This window comes from Pseudorasbora parva, chromosome 4 (assembly GCF_024679245.1).
Source record: "Pseudorasbora parva isolate DD20220531a chromosome 4, ASM2467924v1, whole genome shotgun sequence".
NCBI classification, from domain to species: Eukaryota; Metazoa; Chordata; class Actinopteri; order Cypriniformes; family Gobionidae; genus Pseudorasbora; species Pseudorasbora parva.
The window spans coordinates 53,875,400-53,894,521 of NC_090175.1; the positions used below are offsets into that span (position 1 = coordinate 53,875,400).

The window sequence follows — 19,122 nt, forward strand, 5'->3', positions numbered from 1 at the left end:
ACATGTTGGTGAGTAGTCATACATATTATGTCCTAATATTTGATATAAAATATTTTCTGCTTGTCGTTATCGATCATGTTCAGTCACTGCATTGTATCTGTCATCATCTCCACTGAGGCTTTGCATTTCTTTGCTTTCTAAATAAACACACCTTGCTAATAGGGTAATTTAACACTGTCACGTGACGGGCTATAGACCTTTAAACAGTTGTTAATATTTAATAATAATTACTAGTGTAGTTCCAACGTGGCATTTGTAGTAGAAGCACAATAAAAAAAAAACAACACTTGCCATGCGTTTACCACAGTATTGGTAGTTTTAATGTGATATTTGTTGTAAATAAACAGTAGCCACAACAATTACCATGCTTTAAATGCATTTTAATGTAAAATCCAAATATTGTTATTTAAATAGTATACTTTATAATGCTATATATTATATATTATGACTTTTTTCTCTCTCTCTTTCTTTTTTTTTTTTTTTTTTTACCTGAAAAGACCAAAAGGGCCTCTCGGACTCAGTCAACCCATTCTTGTTTGTGGAGAAGTAACGGAGAAAACCGAAAGCTGCAACAGCAAATATTTGTAATGGTATGTATGAGTTGGTTTGAACCCTTTATCAAACATTTTATTTAGCATTTGTTGTTACTTATTCTTACAAATCCTATAGCTCAAGCAGTAAGAACATATTCCCAAAGTCTTAATAATTCACAAGATTTAACAAGTTGTCAAATTCGTATGATTCTCGTACATATAGCTCTGAAAAAAATTAAGAGACCACTTAACATGGATTTCTAAATGTTAAGTGGTCTCTTAATTTTTTTTTCCAGAGCTGTATTTGTATATGAAGAGTTCAGATGCAAAAGCCTCAAAAAGCCTCTTCGGTCACATGACATCAGATATTCAATTATTTTTTCTTAATCAGATCAGTTGCAATGTTTATAACGTCCTGTTTGCATGTAAATAATTTATGTGATCACAAAATCAAGTGAGTTATCTACATTTTCAAACAAATTCATATGATATAGCTTGCTATTACATACTTTTAATAATGGGAATGCACACATATCTGTGAACTTACTAAATAAATGTATTTAACATTTAATTATGCAACGTTTTTTTACAGCAAGAAACAGTTATGTATGAACTCACAACTTGCATGCAATGTAATACAATTTCCTCTTTCTTTCTGTCTTGCAGGATTACTTGCAGATTACTTTTATTTATTTATTTTTGTTTAAAAGATCTCTACAATATCAAACTCAACAGCTCTTTTAAGAGTCAACCCTCACAAGAGCTTCTAGTGATTCTCAGCGAATCTTGCCGTAATCAGCCCTTCACAGGTAAAGTTGAATATTATCAGTATCAGTATATATACTAAAGTATATACAGTTTTAATATATATATACTAATCAAATGCTCACCTTAATCTTATGATAAATTAACTTTATTGTAACTGTCTTAATTTATATGTTTTAAAAACATTAGTATTGGCACAGAGTAAGTGAGACTTTCTTGTTTTACAGAAGAGAAGAAAGACCAGACCTTATATCGAAGCAAGCTAAGAAAATAAGTCATTTGTTTAGGGTGAGGAAGGAAGATGGACATCTTGTGCCTGAAGAAGACAGAAAAGTGCGCAAGTCCATTGGTATGTCTTGTATTGAAGCAATGCTGTAATATGTAGTACAAAATTTGATGTTGATCTCTCAAAGGACTATTCATTTCAACAGTGATCATTCTTTCTACTCTGATAAAATACGTACCATTATTCATGTCTAAATCTTTTAATAACTCCTAAAATAAGCAAATGAGGTTCTGTATCTTGGATTTATTTAAAATGGTAAATATTTGTTTTCCCTTTTTGATACAATTATTATTACACTTTTGGCCTTCAGTTCTTAAAAACTGCACCGTCTGTTTGTCTTAGATAAAAGCAGACAAGTGTGGGAAAAAGCATTTAGTTGTTATTAACTCCATGTATTTCTCCATTGTTTTGTAGACCATGGATGGTTCTGGGTAGCTTTAGAAGATAATGAGTTGGGACATATTAGGAATCAAATAGTAAATGTTCTTTGAATTATGTGTAATATCTGGTTAGTTCTTTGGCTTGAAACAAGGCCTTATACTCCACAGACTAAACACATTGCATTTGTGTTTTAAGATGGATAGCAAGAGAAGGCACAAATTCTACAGGAAAAAGATGTGCTGCCAAGGAGGAATACAAGAGGCAAAAACTCTGCTCTCTGAGAACTATACATGGCCATGGGTGCTTCATAAGCATGGTAAGTCTGGTGCCTGGGTACCTATTTCTTAATTCTGTCCATGAAAGTTGTATTGCAGTATTTGAACAATTTTATATTGTAAAGGCTATCACAAGTGATGCTCTTGAAACAAGTAACTAAAGAAATCTAGCATCACTGACAAAGGCTCAGAAGAGACCATGCCTTTCTAAAAGATCTTTTAAAAGATCTACTGTTTAAAAGGTTGCTGTTGATATGGGTAAATTAGTTTTTGTTCAGTACTTGGCTAATATTATGGGCTGCAATATTATACATAATGCTTCAATGTGTATATTATTTTATGTACTGACTGCTGCTTTGTAAATTTAAATCAGGAATTGGCATTTCTGCCCATTTTGAGGTGGAGAGTTTACTGAAGAACATAGGTTAACCTGACTGTACATTAAACTTAATCTGAATTGTGTTTGTTGTTTTACTTTTAGACCAGGACTGGAGAACACCGGATTATACGACTTCTTCCTCTGGTTGAGAAAAGGCTACACAACATCAGTGATCACATCATCTGTACATTGATTATACTGTAGGGTACAAGTGGGCGAACTGTTTAGAAGAAGAAGAACATGAACATGATAGAGGGAAGAGACAGAAACCAGTCTAGTTGTAATAATGAATCATTATTTTCCAACACTATATCAAATCTGTTTTCTGTATCATAGTTGACTGGATGGGATTATGTGGCACTCATTTGTGTGGCTTCAGCAGCTGTGAATGGATTAATATGATGTTAATGTGTTTTTTAAAACCCATTTTTATTTATCTTGAATCTTATTTGACTTTATTCTACTTTATTAACTGTATACTGTATCCTCCAATAAAGTGTTGAGTGATAAAGTATGGTGAGTATTGTGTATGGTGTTTGGTACAGTAAATACACATTCAACAAGTTTATTTAGGTTATCTTATTAATTACCAAGAATATTTTACTTGAGAAGTAAACATTTTTTATCTGGTTACATTATATTTGGTACAATGCTCCAAAAAGTTGTAAATACTTGCATGCTGTGACAAGTATGTCAGTTTTCAGTGAAATAAAGGGAAGGATTACAAACACTTCAAGCTTAACTGAAGATGATCCATGTTGATCATTCTGGTACATCTACTACTGCAATAAAAATTAAAGCATGCACATTTTCGATGCCAGGTACGTGAAGAGGGTGTAGATGAAATTGTGACAATGTCTCTTGTTATTTTACTTAATGGTGCATTGTCCTATATTTAATAGTAATAATGAAGTGTAAATAATATAAATTGTTTTTGTTTACTCTGGAAAATGGAAAATGTTTACTAAATAATGCTGGCCACAGTTTTCAGACATATATGGAAAGCTGCCATAAAGGTTTATTTAAAAGTGCTCACAGTAAAATATACAATTTCAGCTTGGCCCTCATATATGTCATAAAGGTTTACACAATGAACATATTTTAATATCCAGTTGTCCATTAAATATGTAATTTACTTAACATTTATTGTTTCATTATGAAACCTTTCAAACTACATTACCCATATATCTGTCATTGTATCAATGCAATGGGAAACATGGCGCTGTAGTTCATAGAAGTGTGCTGAAATGCTTAGGGTTAGGGTTGGGTTCTCAGTAAAGGAGTCATTTCTCAGAACATAGCGACACTTTATAGTTAGCTTAACGTATAACTGACGTAATAATAACACCAAAACATACTTTGTAACATGAAACGCCGTTTTATATGGTTAAAACAGATAGTCCAATCACAGCGCGTTCTGCGATAAAGTCACAGCCAATGACAACCCAGCTGAACAGAGGCGTCACACTTCCTTGTCCATTTATGGTAAATTATATCACATCTCATCCGGTTCAACTGAAGGGGTAGATTCCTTAAATATTTAATATTTAGGCTGCTAAATATTTATTTATTCTAATTAAATAATAAAACTCACATTTTAAAACGAAAGTCTTCTTTGTGTGGTTAAACTGATGCATAATAAATATATTTGAAAGAGAAACCTTTTTCTATGCAATGGTCTACAAGCATAAACTTCTTTAAGCCATCCTTTACAATCTGACCTCTTGGAATTAAAACAAATATAACAAAAGCACAATGAATGCACACAATTTTGTAAGCATATTCCAATATTTAATGTCAAACAGTTTAAATACAAATGTAGTGCCCATATATATATATATATATATATATATATATATATATATATATATATATATATATATATATATATATATATATATATATATATATATATATATATATATATATATATATATATATATATATATATATATATATATATATATATATATATATATATATATGCAAAAAAATAACATTTTACATTCTAAACTTTAATACTATATATTTGCAATTATTGTTCACTTTTATTGTAGCTAAATTAAATGCCAATTAAAATAGTTGATGATTATTGTAAATGTTAACCATTTTCAGTAAGAAAATACTTCTATAAAGTACATTCATGTTACAGTTACATTAACAAGGTAGTGATATAATGATAGTGAAATAATGATAGAGGTAGTTATGGTGGACATGTACTTTAGTGACCATTGTAATAAAAGTTTTAATGAATAATTATTGATTTCAAAAGGTATTAACTCTCACTATCTTCATTTGTTCAAACAAACAACAAATGCAGAAATATACATTGGACTATGGCATCATGAAGTCAATGCATGACTAGAACTAGTGGATGGCAATAGATATGTCCTTCACTAAAACTCCTGATGATAAAGGCATAGGCAGACATCAAGAACAGTTTATGAATATTGGTTCTGCATATATCAAAGAGATCATAAGACTCTACAGACTCCACGTGAAGACTTTGAGACACTGTGACAGAGCAAAGGGTGCACTTCACTGGACATGTCCCATGTATGCCCAAACAACAACACCCAAAAACACTTATGAAGTGGACACCACCAGGAGGACGCACGAGACAGGGAAAACCAAGGAAGATATGAGACAGATGTTTCACGAAGACCTCAATGCCGGTGTTCCATGAGAAGATGTGAAAACGTGGCCACAGATCGAATATGTTGGAGGACACATGTTGCCCAATGTGCCCAGGACAGGACATGATGATGATGTTGTCAGTTTATACATAACTGTAGGATTTATTTCTGTAAAAAACGTTGCATAATTAAATGTTAAATACATTTATGTAGTAAGTTCACAGATATGTGTGCATTCCCATTATTAAAAGTATATAATAGCAAGCTATATCATATGAATTTGTTTGAAAATGTAGATAACTCACTTGATTTTGTGATCACATAAATTATTTACATGCAAACGGGACGTTATAAACATTGCAACTGATCTGATTAAGAAAAAATAATTGAATATCTGATGTCATGTGACCGAAGAGGCTTTTTGAGGCTTTTGCATCTGAACTCTTCATATACAAATACAGCTCTGGAAAAAAAAATTAAGAGACCACTTAACATTTAGAAATCCATGTTAAGTGGTCTCTTAATTTTTTTCAGAGCTATATGTACGAGAATCATACGAATTTGACAACTTGTTAAATCTTGTGAATTATTAAGACTTTGGGAATATGTTCTTACTGATTGAGCTATAGGATTTGTAAGAATAAGTAACAACAAATGCTAAATAAAATGTTTGATAAAGGGTTCAAACCAACTCATACATACCATTACAAATATTTGCTGTTGCAGCTTTCGGTTTTCTCTGTTACTTCTCCACAAACAAGAATGGGTTGACTGAGTCCGAGAGGCCCTTTTGGTCTTTTCAGGTAAAAAAAAAAAAAAAAGAAAGAGAGACAAAAGTCATAATATATAATATATAGCATTATAAAGTATACTATTTAAATAACAATTTGGATTTTACATTAAAATGCATTTAAAGCATGGTAATTGTTGTGGCTACTGTTTATTTACAACAAATATCACATTAAAACTACCAATACTGTGGTAAACGCGTGGCAAGTGTTGTTTTTTTTTTATTGTGCTTCTACTACAAATGCCACGTTGGAACTACACTAGTAATTATTATTAAATATTAACAACTGTTTAAAGGTCTATAGCCCGTCACGTGACAGTGTTAAATTACCCTATTAGCAAGGTGTGTTTATTTAGAAAGCAAAGAAATGCAAAGCCTCAGTGGAGATGATGACAGATACAATGCAGTGACTGAACATGATCGATAACGACAAGCAGAAAATATTTTATATCAAATATTAGGACATAATATGTATGACTACTCACCAACATGTGGCACACGTGATCTGATGCCAAACATCGCGATGTGTTCTGAATGAGACTTCTTCAGCGCGATTTCATACCGATAGAATTGCCGTCTAATGTTGACGCCAAAGGTTTCCCACTGAAAGCAATTGGGTTCCCAGTTCGTCCATCGCGTGACGCCGAGGGGTCTACCTGTGGCGTCTTCAGTGTGACGCACGGGCGCGGGCCGCGCGCCGCGCGCCGCGGATAGAGACGGTGATTGCTTTTGGGTCTTTTCTTCGCACAATTCAATCGTTTGGCCTCGGAATAGTTGGACTTTTTCAATAAAGTGTGCCTGTTGTCTGTTACAGCCTGTGTTTTATATCATATAATACGCAAATGGGTAGGTTTAGGGCGGGGTGGGGTTTGACTACTGTTTCAAACGTGTATCATAGCGTAAATAAATGTAAATACAATTGTGCTGGCTGATTAAATTGAGAATCACACTCCAACATGTCATAATGGAAAAATTATAACCCAATAAATTCCATCATGACGATAACATGCACATGCCCAACACGTCTGTTTATGACGTCCTAGGTTTCTCATTGAAATCAGTGGATTACCCAGTACGTCGAAAAATGCCGATTTAGGGGTACCCTGTGCGTCAACAGCTGACGTCAGGGTCCCTTGACCGTTCGGCAACATTTGACGAGTAGGGGTGAGACTGTGTTGGTTCGACCATGTCTCGTCGCTAAATGGGCTGGGAATTGGGAAAGTGAAGCCAAATTGCAACAAAAAAAAAAATCAGGTAGAAAGCCTCTTCAATGTCAGAGTGAGCTAGATGAGGCTTGACATGGGTACTGACCTTGTCATCAGTTCCGTTTTGACAAGGTAAGAAGGCGAGATTGTGGTCAGAGTCCATCTTTTTTGGCCTGTCAGTTGCTCTACTCTTTGTCTAAGTGACTTGAAGCTCCAAACCAGAGACAGTTTATCACAGTAGCATTCAGTTGCTCTTGATTTCGAGCATTTTTAAAATGCTTTGCAAATCAAGCATGGATATCTATCTCATTTTTCTTCACAACTTAATTGTCATATGCAATGAGTCATTAAAGAGCTAGATTTTTTGCTTTAATGAACGTGTCGGCTTGGCAATGTTCCTGCCCATCAGATACTAACTATTAGTTTATTAATTTCAAGAAAATGTTCCTGGACCAAAGCCACCTGAATAAAAGCAAAAGTTCAGTCCATTTTTCCTATTAAAATGGGATTAATTTTTCATAATTTATTGGGTTGTTTTCAGCTGTATTATGTTCTTGCAGAAAGACTGTCCTGCTCCACCAGTGCAATGTATTTTTCACTACATCTGGAGCGTGACATTTTCGCACCTGTGGTGTGAAAAAAGGAAGATGCCTGACAGGCAAGACAATGATAAACAACATCATTAATTTTCATTAATTTTACAGGTATGTGAAAATGAGCTGCAAATGCTTGCAAAAACATCACCACTGTGTTTATCTTCATGAGCGCTTCTTTGTTTCCTTGTTAGAACATAATTTCACAAGTCAGTATATTTTTTAAATGCCACAAGTCACAAATGAGATAAAATTGGCTGAAGAGCGATTAACATTGATGCAATGTCAGTGCAATGTCAAAACAAGGCAGGATCATACCGATCCTATTTGATTACATTTACAGTTTGTTATTGTACACAGTCTCTGTTGAAGTCTGTAGACTCTGTCATTTAAAGGATGAAAAAGACAAGAATTGTTTAATGATGAGGGTACATATCCCTACAGGGAGTGCAGAATTATTAGGCAAATTAGTATTTTGACCACATCATCCTCGTTATGCATGTTGTCTTACTCCAAGCTGTATAGGCTGGAAAGCCTACTACCAATTAAGCATATTAGGTGATGTGCATCTCTGTAATGAGAAGGGGTGTGGTCTGATGACATCAACACCCTATATCAGGTGTGCATAATTATTAGGCAACTTCCTTTCCTTTGGCAAAATGGGTCAAAAGAAGGACTTGACAGGCTCAGAAAAGTCAAAAATAGTGAGATATATTGCAGAGGGATGCAGCAGTCTTAAAATAGCCAAGCTTCTGAAGCGTGATCATCGAACAATCAAGCGTTTCATTCAAAATAGTCAACAGGGTCGCAAGAAGCGTGTGGAAAAATCAAGGCGCAAAATAACTGCCTGTGTACTGAGAAAAGTCAAGTGTGCAGCTGCCAAGATGCCACTTGCCACCAGTTTGGCCATATTTCAGAGCTGCAACATCACTGGAGTGCCCAAAAGCACAAGGTGTGCAATACTCAGAGACATGGCCAAGGTAAGAAAGGCAGAAAGTCGACCACCACTGAACAAGACACACAAGCTGAAACGTCAAGACTGGGCCAAGAAATATCTCAAGACTGATTTTTCTAAGGTTTTATGGACTGATGAAATGAGAGTGAGTCTTGATGGGCCAGATGGATGGGCCCGTGGCTGGATTGGTAAAGGGCAGAGAGCTCCAGTCCCACTCAGACGCCAGCAAGGTGGAGGTGGAGTACTGGTTTGGGCTGGTATCATCAAAGATGAGCTTCTGGGGCCTTTTCGGGTTGAGAATGGAGTCAAGCTCAACTCCCAGTCATACTGCCAGTTTCTGGAAGACACCTTCTTCAAGCAGTGGTACAGGAAGAAGTCTGCATCCTTCAAGAAAAACATGATTTTCATGCAGGACAAAGCACCATCACACACGTCCAAGTACTCCAGAGCGTGGCTGGCAAGAAAGGGTATAAAAGAAGAAAATCTAATGATATGGCCTCCTTGTTCACCTGATCTGAACCCCATTGAGAACCTGTGGTCCATCATCAAATGTGCGATTTACAAGGAGGGAAAACAGTACACCTCTCTGAACAGTGTCTGGGAGGCTGTGGTTGCTGCTGCACGCAATGTTGATGGTGAACAGATCAAAACACTGACAGAATCCATGGATGGCAGGCTTTTGAGTGTCCTTGCAAAGAAAGGTGGCTATATTGGTCACTGATTTGTTTTTGTTTGGTTTTTGAATGTCAGAAATGTATATTTGTGAATGTTGAGATGTTATATTGGTTTCACTGGTAAAAATAAATAATTTAAATGGGTATAAATTTGATTTTTGTTAAGTTGCCTAATAATTATGCACAGTAATAGTCACCTGCACACACAGATATCCCCCTAAAATAGCTCAAACTAAAAACTAAAACTTCCAAAAATATTCAGCTTTGATATTAATGAGTTTGTTGTGTTCATTGAGAACATGGTTGTTGTTCAATAATAAAATTAATCCTCAAAAATACAACTTGCCTAATAATTCTGCACTCCCTGTATGTATATGAGTGTGTGTGTGCCTGCGTCCGTGCGTGTGTGTATTTAATTATTTTTATTTTTTTGTAATCCCCCATGTTTTGAAAGGGACAAGAAGCTAACTATAGTTTATTCAAATGTGTCATTGTTAACTTGCTTTTGTATACATTACAGTTTTTTTTTTGTTTTTGTTTTTTTATAAATAGCTTCAACACTGTAAACCCTAATGTTGTCTTTACTTAAACATATCAAGTAATCTTGACTAAATATTACTAGTTTAGTCCAGAAACTCAAAAATATAAGTTAGTATAACTTATTAACCTACACAATACATAAACTTAAGATTGTATTAACTCAAAATCATAATTAATTAAAATAGCTTACTCTGGTCTTGCTTTGATGTGATTGGCCATGCAAGGAGTTCTGTTTGGCAGCGAGAACTAATTCACTGATTGGCGAAGATTTACAAAAAGCGGTCCTTTTCGCCATCTGTTGCTTGTTGCTGATTCAAATTAAGATGGAGACGTTTTCATTGTGTGCAATCTTAAATTTGGTAAGTAAAAATGTGTTACTAAACCTAACAATAATATGTGAACTAACTTATATCTAATCAGATTCACTTTATTTCTGTTTTAAAATAATAGTTTCGTTTAGTCACCGTGATGGAGGTAAGTGTTTGCTTTAGTCAAGTCTAACTTTAGTTTAGTTGGACTTGACCCTTGACTGTGTAATATTAGTGGTTCTCTGGCTGCTTTGTGTTTATGAGACACATTTGTTAAGGAACAAAAAGTAAAGAGAAAATATTATCAAGTGATGTTGTTTATTCATTGTTGATGATAACACCATCATGTATTGGCAGAATCCCTGATCTCATGCAGAGTCTAATGATCTGGTTGTCGAAGCGGTTATTAATAATTTTGAAGTATAAATAATAGCCATGAGATCCTTCACTGTTGTGGTAATTGAACAATTTAGTTATTTGTAATGTGAACAAAATGTTTTAATCTATGGCATTAGTTAGACAACACAGACATTAAGAATCTGCATATGAATCTCTACAATGGTGACAATAATAACAATTTAAAATATATATATATATTAAAAAAATTCTAAACAGATCAACTCTGAACATAAAAGAAGCTACAAAAACATCAGAACAAAACAGCAAAAATAAAAGCAAATAGTAAGAATCAAATAAATGAGTCACAATTTAGATGCATAATTTATTCATGCCACAATGCATATTGGGACCCATGGGGAAGTTTTGATTGGTAGTACCCAGCATGGTGTACTGAACTTCTGGTGTACCCAGTTCCCTTTATCGAGGGAACTCGCACTGGGTCGTCGAGTGACGACACTCTGGGAACGCCCTCGGCATGATGTCTCTGAAGTATGAATGAAATCTGCCACCAATCTGATGGTGCTACGTCATGACGTAGTAGGTGACGGCATACATGGAAGCTATAAGAAGGCGCCGTCTCATACTACAGATAGTCAAATATCATTTGGCTTAAAAACAGCACACAATACTACTAATTTGTAGAATTATTAATTATTTTAATATGGCAACTCCAAAATGATTTTTTTTCTCTCTCTCTTATCAAACCTCTTCTCAAAACCAATGTAAAGGTTGTATGTACACAAAATACAATGTGACGTAATGACTTTGCCATTTAAATAAAAAAAGAAATAAAAAAATCCCTTTATTTTTATAATTGGAGCAATGTGCTGTAAGTGTTATGAAAATGGTGTACCAGTGTACACATTAGTCTTAAAGGCTTAATTTTTCATAAAACAAAATCAATGCCTTAGTTTTATTTTGTTTGGGGTGTGGGGTGTGTGTGGGGTGAATTTGGGCCAAATGTAAAAGAAATTGTATGTGTAATTCAATTGTTTACTTTGTCTCATGTCCCCTTAGATTAGATGGAGAGGGCGGGGTTTATGACCTATACTGGGTTCAGCCACCTGGGGGCGATCAAACCGTTTTGGCTTCACTTTTCAATACTTGTGCACCACACTTGGTACACACTAACTTAATTCTCCATGAACAATAGTATACTGACAATTTTCATTAGCATTATATTATAGCGACAGCTGGTGGAGATTGACCGAAGTTGCTGATATACTTTGTCAGCAGCCCAACATCAATGATTATATCTACACTTTAAGACGTGGGGCTTTACCACGGCCAGCTGCTCGTCCTTGGATAACACAGATAACAAACATTGTCTTCAGCTATCATGGTGCTACTTAATTCACTAGACAGATGTTGAGAAGAACAGAATTCTTGGCAGGCGTGTGAACAGCTGGCCGGTGGTGCTTGAGTCTCAGGGAAGCGAAGATCGCAGCGCTCTGCCAGAGAGCAGCTTTTGCAGCAGTCAACTTGAGAAAGGTTATAAGAGTCTCTCTTTAATCAAGTTTTTAGCAGGCTGTCCAATAAACTACATCCTGTTAAAGTTGTGATAAATCAGTGAGATGATGCTGACGCTTATGAGCTCTGCTCTTTAAATACGGCTGGCAGCTCCATTCATTCACAAACACTGTGTTTGTTCTATTTTTTGTATTTAATTCATAAGGGGACATGTATATTGGTAACTGGTTGGGGTTGTATGTGTATTTCTGGATTCTAAGGTTTTGCTAGGGTCTCATGGTTTTTAATGGTTATTTAGTGGTTTTTGATAAGGCAAATTGTTTGACTAACCATGACTCTATTTCAGTAAGCTGCCTTGCTGTCTGCACCCCACATGGGCAGCTAACTTTAAAGGGGTGATGAATTGAGAAATCAACTTTCCATTGAGCCTTTGATATATAAAAAAGTTTCAGAGCTGAAAACCTCCTTGTTAACAGATGCTTCACTGATCGGGCGGGCCAAGTAAATAAAAAAATCAATCAATCACAGGTGGATGAGAGATAAATCATTGTGTTTGTCTGCTAAAATTTTTTTTGAGGCTAAGCCCCATCAGAGAATTATTCCGGCCACTTTCAAAATAATCCCTCATGGGAACTGACGGGAGCAGAGGCTCATTAAATAAGCAAATCTTATCCAATCCTAGCCGTGGGTGTTTACTTCCAAGTCTCCAGCGCGTCATGCCCATCAAAACCCAGCGTTTTGGATAGAGCCTCAAAACCAGTGTAGAAAATAGCTTATTACTTATTAGTTATGATGTTTTTTGAATATAAATACCATTGAAACATCATAAATTGACCTCAGACAACAGTATATAAAAAAGCCAGGACATGATACCTTTTAAAGGGTCATTCACACAGAACATATTTTCAATTCCACTGTCCTAATTTTTCATTGTTTTTTCAATGTGCTCGACGGATGTCTGCCTTTGCTTGGTTTAATATCAGTAACAACACTGAATGTAATCCAAGAAAAATTAATGATGAAATTTTGGCCAAATGAAGGTGGATTTTTAGAAGGAGCTGGAGCGCCGGGAATACATATGCCACACAATAGTGTACTTACTCTGCCTTGAAGTGCTGTCTCGGTAGGCAGCTCATGGTTTTTGTAACAGAGCTTATTTCTCCTCAGCTTAAGCTCTATGATAAGCTCAGTTTCTTCATTGTTCTCAGACAAGACCATGGAAGGCGCACATTTACTCTTAATTAGGTCGACCTTTACCATCCAGGTCACTGCAGGATAGGTGATGAAAAGAATCTTCAGAGAAGGCCATCAGTCTTCCTGAACCCCGGCCGCTTTGATTCATATGTTTAGTTTCAGCATCCAGCCATGAACAGAACTGACAGCCCGACAAAACAATATCACACTTCCCATCATGCCCCCAAAGAAAATGTTAAAGGATTTCTAAGGGTACAAATCGGAACTGCAAAATAACTAGATACTCATTTCCTGAAGTAAATGTAAGTATTGCTTATTGGTGCAATTAGAGAGTGATTTTGTATCAAAGAAACTCCAATTCTTGATTTTGACAAATATTGTCATAAATAGGGATGAATAGTGATGAAAGCCACTACAAAACTGACAACCCTTGAGATCTCAGAATGGGTTTTAAACAAAGACTGTGGTTTACAATGCGCAGATTCATCAATCATCATAGCCTTCCCTAACAAAATATGCATAGATTTTATTTTTATTTTTTTCCATTTATTGTTGTTCATATTATGACAGACATATTTTGATGGATGACTTGTATGTTTAGATATGTGTGCCGCTTTGAATCATTTTGTCATCTATTGCTAATTGCTATAATTAAAGACTACAATGAAGCCAGTCACCCGGTATCAAACTTTGAAAAAAAAAAAACTTTCCTTCTTGCATCTTTCATTATTTATTTATTTGAGGATGAACTTTGTAATCAGAATACATTTATATATTTTAGAAATGACTGCAGTATGTTGTGGAAAAACAACAACAACACTGACTTGTAAGTGTAATTTGTTTTTAAAGCAAATGAGCACTTTTGCATATGAAGAGCTAGGGAGCTATGTCTGCTGTCAGAAAATTATGGATGCATTTTTATATGCATATAAAAATAAATGTAATAATGTAATCCAAACAAATAATTTATAAAAAATACAAATCTCAAATGAATTATACAATATACAGAATCCACATAATAGGATGCTAATCAAGGAGGCCTATGATACATGGTGTGAAATCTGTCTGTTCGATTTTTGCTGGCAGATGGTGTAGTTATGGCATCTAAAAGCAATGGATAATGGGGCCGTGCTAACCAGCCACACCTTGACCCTTTGATGTTAATGATATCAAACTGAAGGACGTACACATTTGTCATGCACAAGAAAGATAAAACTGTAAATTGAGCACATGCCATTGAAGTTGCCACCTCTGAAATGGAAATTACATTTGTATTCCCTGCGCATTATTGTCTCCTTGAAGCATTTCCATTTTGTTTAAACTGGAGCTTCTAATTGTCTAAGGGAAGGACATCTTTGATAGAAGTAGATATGCAAGGTTATCAACCAAGGACACAAATAAACACTTGGGGCTCAGCCAAGGAAACCAGTGAAGGGTATATTTCAATTAGAAACAAAGTAAATAAATGATGTACACCCATGTGCATTGGTTAATGCTTTAGGTGCATGCATTTACACCAGGATCCAACAAACACAGTCCTCGGTTCTGTTTAAATTGTGTTGGCAAGTACAGTAAATGCCATCACATTTGATGCACTGATTTGTGATCTTACACTTTTGAAGATGCTACCGCTTGGATATTCAATCTGAATCTTTTGATTAATTAATTATTAAATCAAAAGATATGCAGATGATATTGTATGATTCTTTAGGAAATAAACTGTTTTATTTATTTATTTATTTTCCATCTTAATCAATACAAGAACTTATTATTATATATTTTTGACTCAATATTATAGTCACATTAAGCAATTTGAATTAATATATAAATATAGCTGATTATGTATTTAGTAGGCTTTCAAATATAGTGCTGCTTGGCTATATACTTTATAGTTAAATAACATCAAATAGTTTTTTTAAATTATAAATAACAAAATGTAAATTATATAGTGCCACAAGGGTCTGTTTTAGGCACTCTGCTATTTTCAATATACATGATATCTCCTGGTATATACACTATATTGCCAAAAGTTTTGATACGCCTGCCTTAACATGCACATGAAATTTTAATGGCATCTCATTCTCAATCCGTAGGGTTTAATATGGTGTTGGCCCACTTTTTCCAGCTATAACAGCTTCAACTCTTGTGAGAAGGCTTTCCACAAGGTTTAGGAGTGTGTTCTAAACCATTATTCTGATTTTGGATGAGAAGGCAAGGTCGAATGAATCCCAAAGGTGTTCTATCGGGTTAAGGTCAGGACTCAAGTCAAGTTAATCCACACCAAACTCGCTCATCCATGTCTTTATGGACCTTGTTTTGTGCACTGGTGTGCAGTCATGTTGGAACTGGAAAGGGCCATCCCTGAACTGTTCCCACAAAGATGGCAACATAATTGGTACGATGAAGCATTAAAAGTTCATTCCACTGGACGTAAGGGGCAAAGCCCAACCCCTGAAAAGCAAACCTACACCATGACCCACCATTGATTTTCTGTTGTCCCTAATTGCTTCCAATTTGTTATAATACCACTAGCAGTTGACCATGGAATATTTAGTAGTGAGGAAATTTCACAAATGGACTTATTACAAAGGTGGCAACCCATCAGGGTACCATGCTTGAATTCTCTGAGCTTCTGAGAGCAACCCATTCTTTCACAAATGTTTGTAGAAGCGTCTGCATGCCTAGTGCCTGATTTATTCACCTGTGGCCATGGAAGTGAATGGAACACTTGAAGTCAATGATTTTGAGGGGTGTACCAATACGTTTGGCAATATATTGTATTTTTCTTCATGTTCAGATGAAAACTCTAAATTATTCAATTTAATTTAATGAATTATGTGCCTATCAGTAGAGAAGTCTTTTTTGAAATTACAGTAATAATTTGTTCTGTATTATTTTTCCATCCAGCAGAACTTCTGTCATAAATCTAATCGTCACTTTCGGTTGATTTCCTTCTGGTTCACTCTCGGACTGTCAGCTTTGTATCACTGTGGTGCCAGACTTAGAATCTGTTATTTTGAAAAAGAAATACAGAGAGAGTGAGAGAGAGAGAGAGATACGGGGTGAAGAGAGACAGGAAAGTTACAGCAGCTGAGTCAGACAGCTGAGCGTTCCCAGTATAGAGTGCTTTCAAGTGCAACAATTAGCGATACATATTGCAGTGTTTGGTTTGTGTGCAGAGAGATGGTACACGGACTGAAAGGTGGCAGCATAATTTATTTCCACCCAGCAAATGTGATTTCATTTAAGCAAATGAGTTGGAGAGGCAGCGCGACTGATAGAGCTGACAGTCACTCGCCATGCTGCGGGTTCATCGGTCAGATTACTAACTTTGGCTCTGTGTGGCAGATGGGTACATCACATAATATCAAATCTGATTTATAATCCATTTGGGTTAATGGTTATGCGACTGCAGAGTTTAATGGTTTAGGGCATCAAAATATAAATTATACAGTGCATCTGCATTGTGTGTTTGCAGAGATCGTACTTCCACAAAGCTTGTCATTTCTGCATCATAGTGGCTCCAAACAAAACTGGTAATGCAAATTTCATTGCATTGTTTGCACAACAGACTGTCAGAGAGATCCATATTAACACGTATATTTAGAATAGTTTAGTATCATCACCATTTACAAAACATCATGCCATTCTACATTTTGTGGACACAAAAAAGAGACATTTAGCAAAATATCGACATTAATATTTTTTCATTTAATGACCAGGGGTTGTCAAAAATTGCCAAAAAAACAAAAACGTATAAAGCTATTGCATAAAGAAAAGCATAAGGAAAGACTATTGCAACTTCTCTTTAATGCCGACTTTAACTCTGTATTGTGAACACCCAGTCTAACCTTTTGTGGTCTACATAAGAAACTGCTGCACAACAGCTCAGAAGAAGAAGAAGAAGAAGAAGAAGAAGAAGAAGAAGAAGAAGAAGAAGAAGAAGAAGAAGAAGAAGAAGAAGAAGAAGAAGAAGAAGAAGAAGAAGAAGAAGAAGAAGAAGAAGAAGAAGAAGAAAAAGAAGAAGAAGAAAGCAAGACTGGTTTAAATATTCAGCAAATCTGCATATCCAATACAATATAAGCCAAAAACTATTAGACTGCAAGTATATGTAAGCACTACAAATCAATAGCAGCAGTGTTTAAAGTGCAGGCTATCTGGGGAAAACTATAATTGTATTCTCTATTACAGATGAACACATTACACCAGAGATAAAATACATTATTGCAAAACTAACAAAACTGGCAATAATAGGGTTATAATGGGAAACTCGCTCTTTCACATGACTCCTGTCATTCCCCAATGCATTGAACCCTGTATTGAAGCATCAGCTGCAGAATTACTCCCAGCGGTGTGTTTGTGCCGGCCAAGCGTTGTAACATGGCGCTCAAAGTTCAAATCATTTTAACTTTATTTGACCTTGTTTCCTGCTGACCTTTTGAAGTAAAGCCAGTGATTACTGGACAATACCCATGACATGTCTAATGTCAATCTTAGCAATGATGGAAACTTTGTAAAAAAAATAAATAAATACTCATAATTTATTTTGTGTTCATTAGTTTTATTTATTTGACATTATCCGTTTGCTGTCATTTGGTGTTTTTACATGCTAGCCGTGGGTTGATTAAAATATAATAATTAAATCATAAAACCTAATAAAATATTTAGAGAATAAAATCATTAAAACTATTGTTAAAACCATAAAAAAGTGAGATAATGATGTAAACTGTATAGAGAGTCCTTAATTGCAAATGACTATAACATTATAGGTTAACAAAAGAGCCCAAAAATCAGTTGCCATTTATTTTTAGATTTAATAATCAACATGTAAACTTCACATTGGCACAGTTGTTACTGTTTTGCTCCATGGACTTCCTGTGTTTTTTCTTCCTGTCACATGTCTCCTTGTTCAGTTTTCCCGCCATCCGTCTGTCCCCATGGTAACCCTCATTAGTTAAGTTCCTTCCAGCTGTTTCCTGTTAATTATATAGTTTATATTCCCTATTTAGTTCTCCCCTTTCGCCCAGTCTGCATCTGAACTCTCTGTGTTGCTATAACTGCCTGAATTGCTCACCTGAGTACTGGTGTTGTTAAAATCTCCTGTGCTATTGTATCTGTTTTTGTCCTCCTGCCTGCAACAACGCTGTGAAACTCATAAAGCAGTTTTTGATTTAATTTCTAAATATAATTATAAAATTGTTTTACTCAAATTTGAATAGTTGAAATCTAATAATTTAACATGTACACAGTGGCTGTAATTTCCATGACAGATTCTTTAACGGAGTGTCTATTCACACCAAGTGCAAATAGTGTGCCTTGTTGGCACTAGCTCCGCCAAACGATGCCTGGTTGTACCAAACAACATTTACAACAACCGCTTGAAATTCTACGTTTTCAGTGGTGCAATCACTAAATCACATGGCGAGTGAATTGTTGTTTTGAAGAGATATGTTAGGGCTCAAATCCGCCTTTTGCAGAGCTTACTTTTCTCTTTTGTCGTCACAAATCACAATCATAATTTTTTGGAAAGAAATGTTCTAAATGTGTAAAAGTGCCTAACAAAATGTTCAATAATAATACAAGCATTTATATAGGGTTAGGGGTAGTTGTGTAGGTGTCTTAGGCCAAGGACCAAAACAAAATTGTAGCCAATCAGCAGTAAGTGGCGAGAAGAGAGCACTCAGTGCACGTCATTATAGACGCGACACAAGATGGACATCAGCCGAGTGATGACAGGAA

At 35.4% G+C, this 19,122-nt stretch overlaps 2 long non-coding RNA genes across 2 annotated transcripts; one reads left to right on the forward strand and one right to left on the reverse strand.

Annotated features, from left to right (window-relative positions):
- Positions 1-499: 499 nt before the first annotated feature.
- On the forward strand, positions 500-3,103 carry LOC137074167 (uncharacterized). The gene is made up of 5 exons (XR_010904935.1): positions 500-590; positions 1,200-1,342; positions 1,526-1,647; positions 2,161-2,281; positions 2,722-3,103. It is a non-coding gene; the product is annotated as an uncharacterized lncRNA (long non-coding RNA).
- A 1,621-nt stretch (positions 3,104-4,724) lies between these two features.
- Positions 4,725-7,214, reverse strand: LOC137074168 (uncharacterized). The gene is made up of 3 exons (XR_010904936.1): positions 6,531-7,214; positions 5,958-6,050; positions 4,725-5,423 (listed from the first exon to the last, which is right to left on the reverse strand). It is a non-coding gene; the product is annotated as an uncharacterized lncRNA (long non-coding RNA).
- Between the last annotated feature and the right edge of the window lie 11,908 nt (positions 7,215-19,122).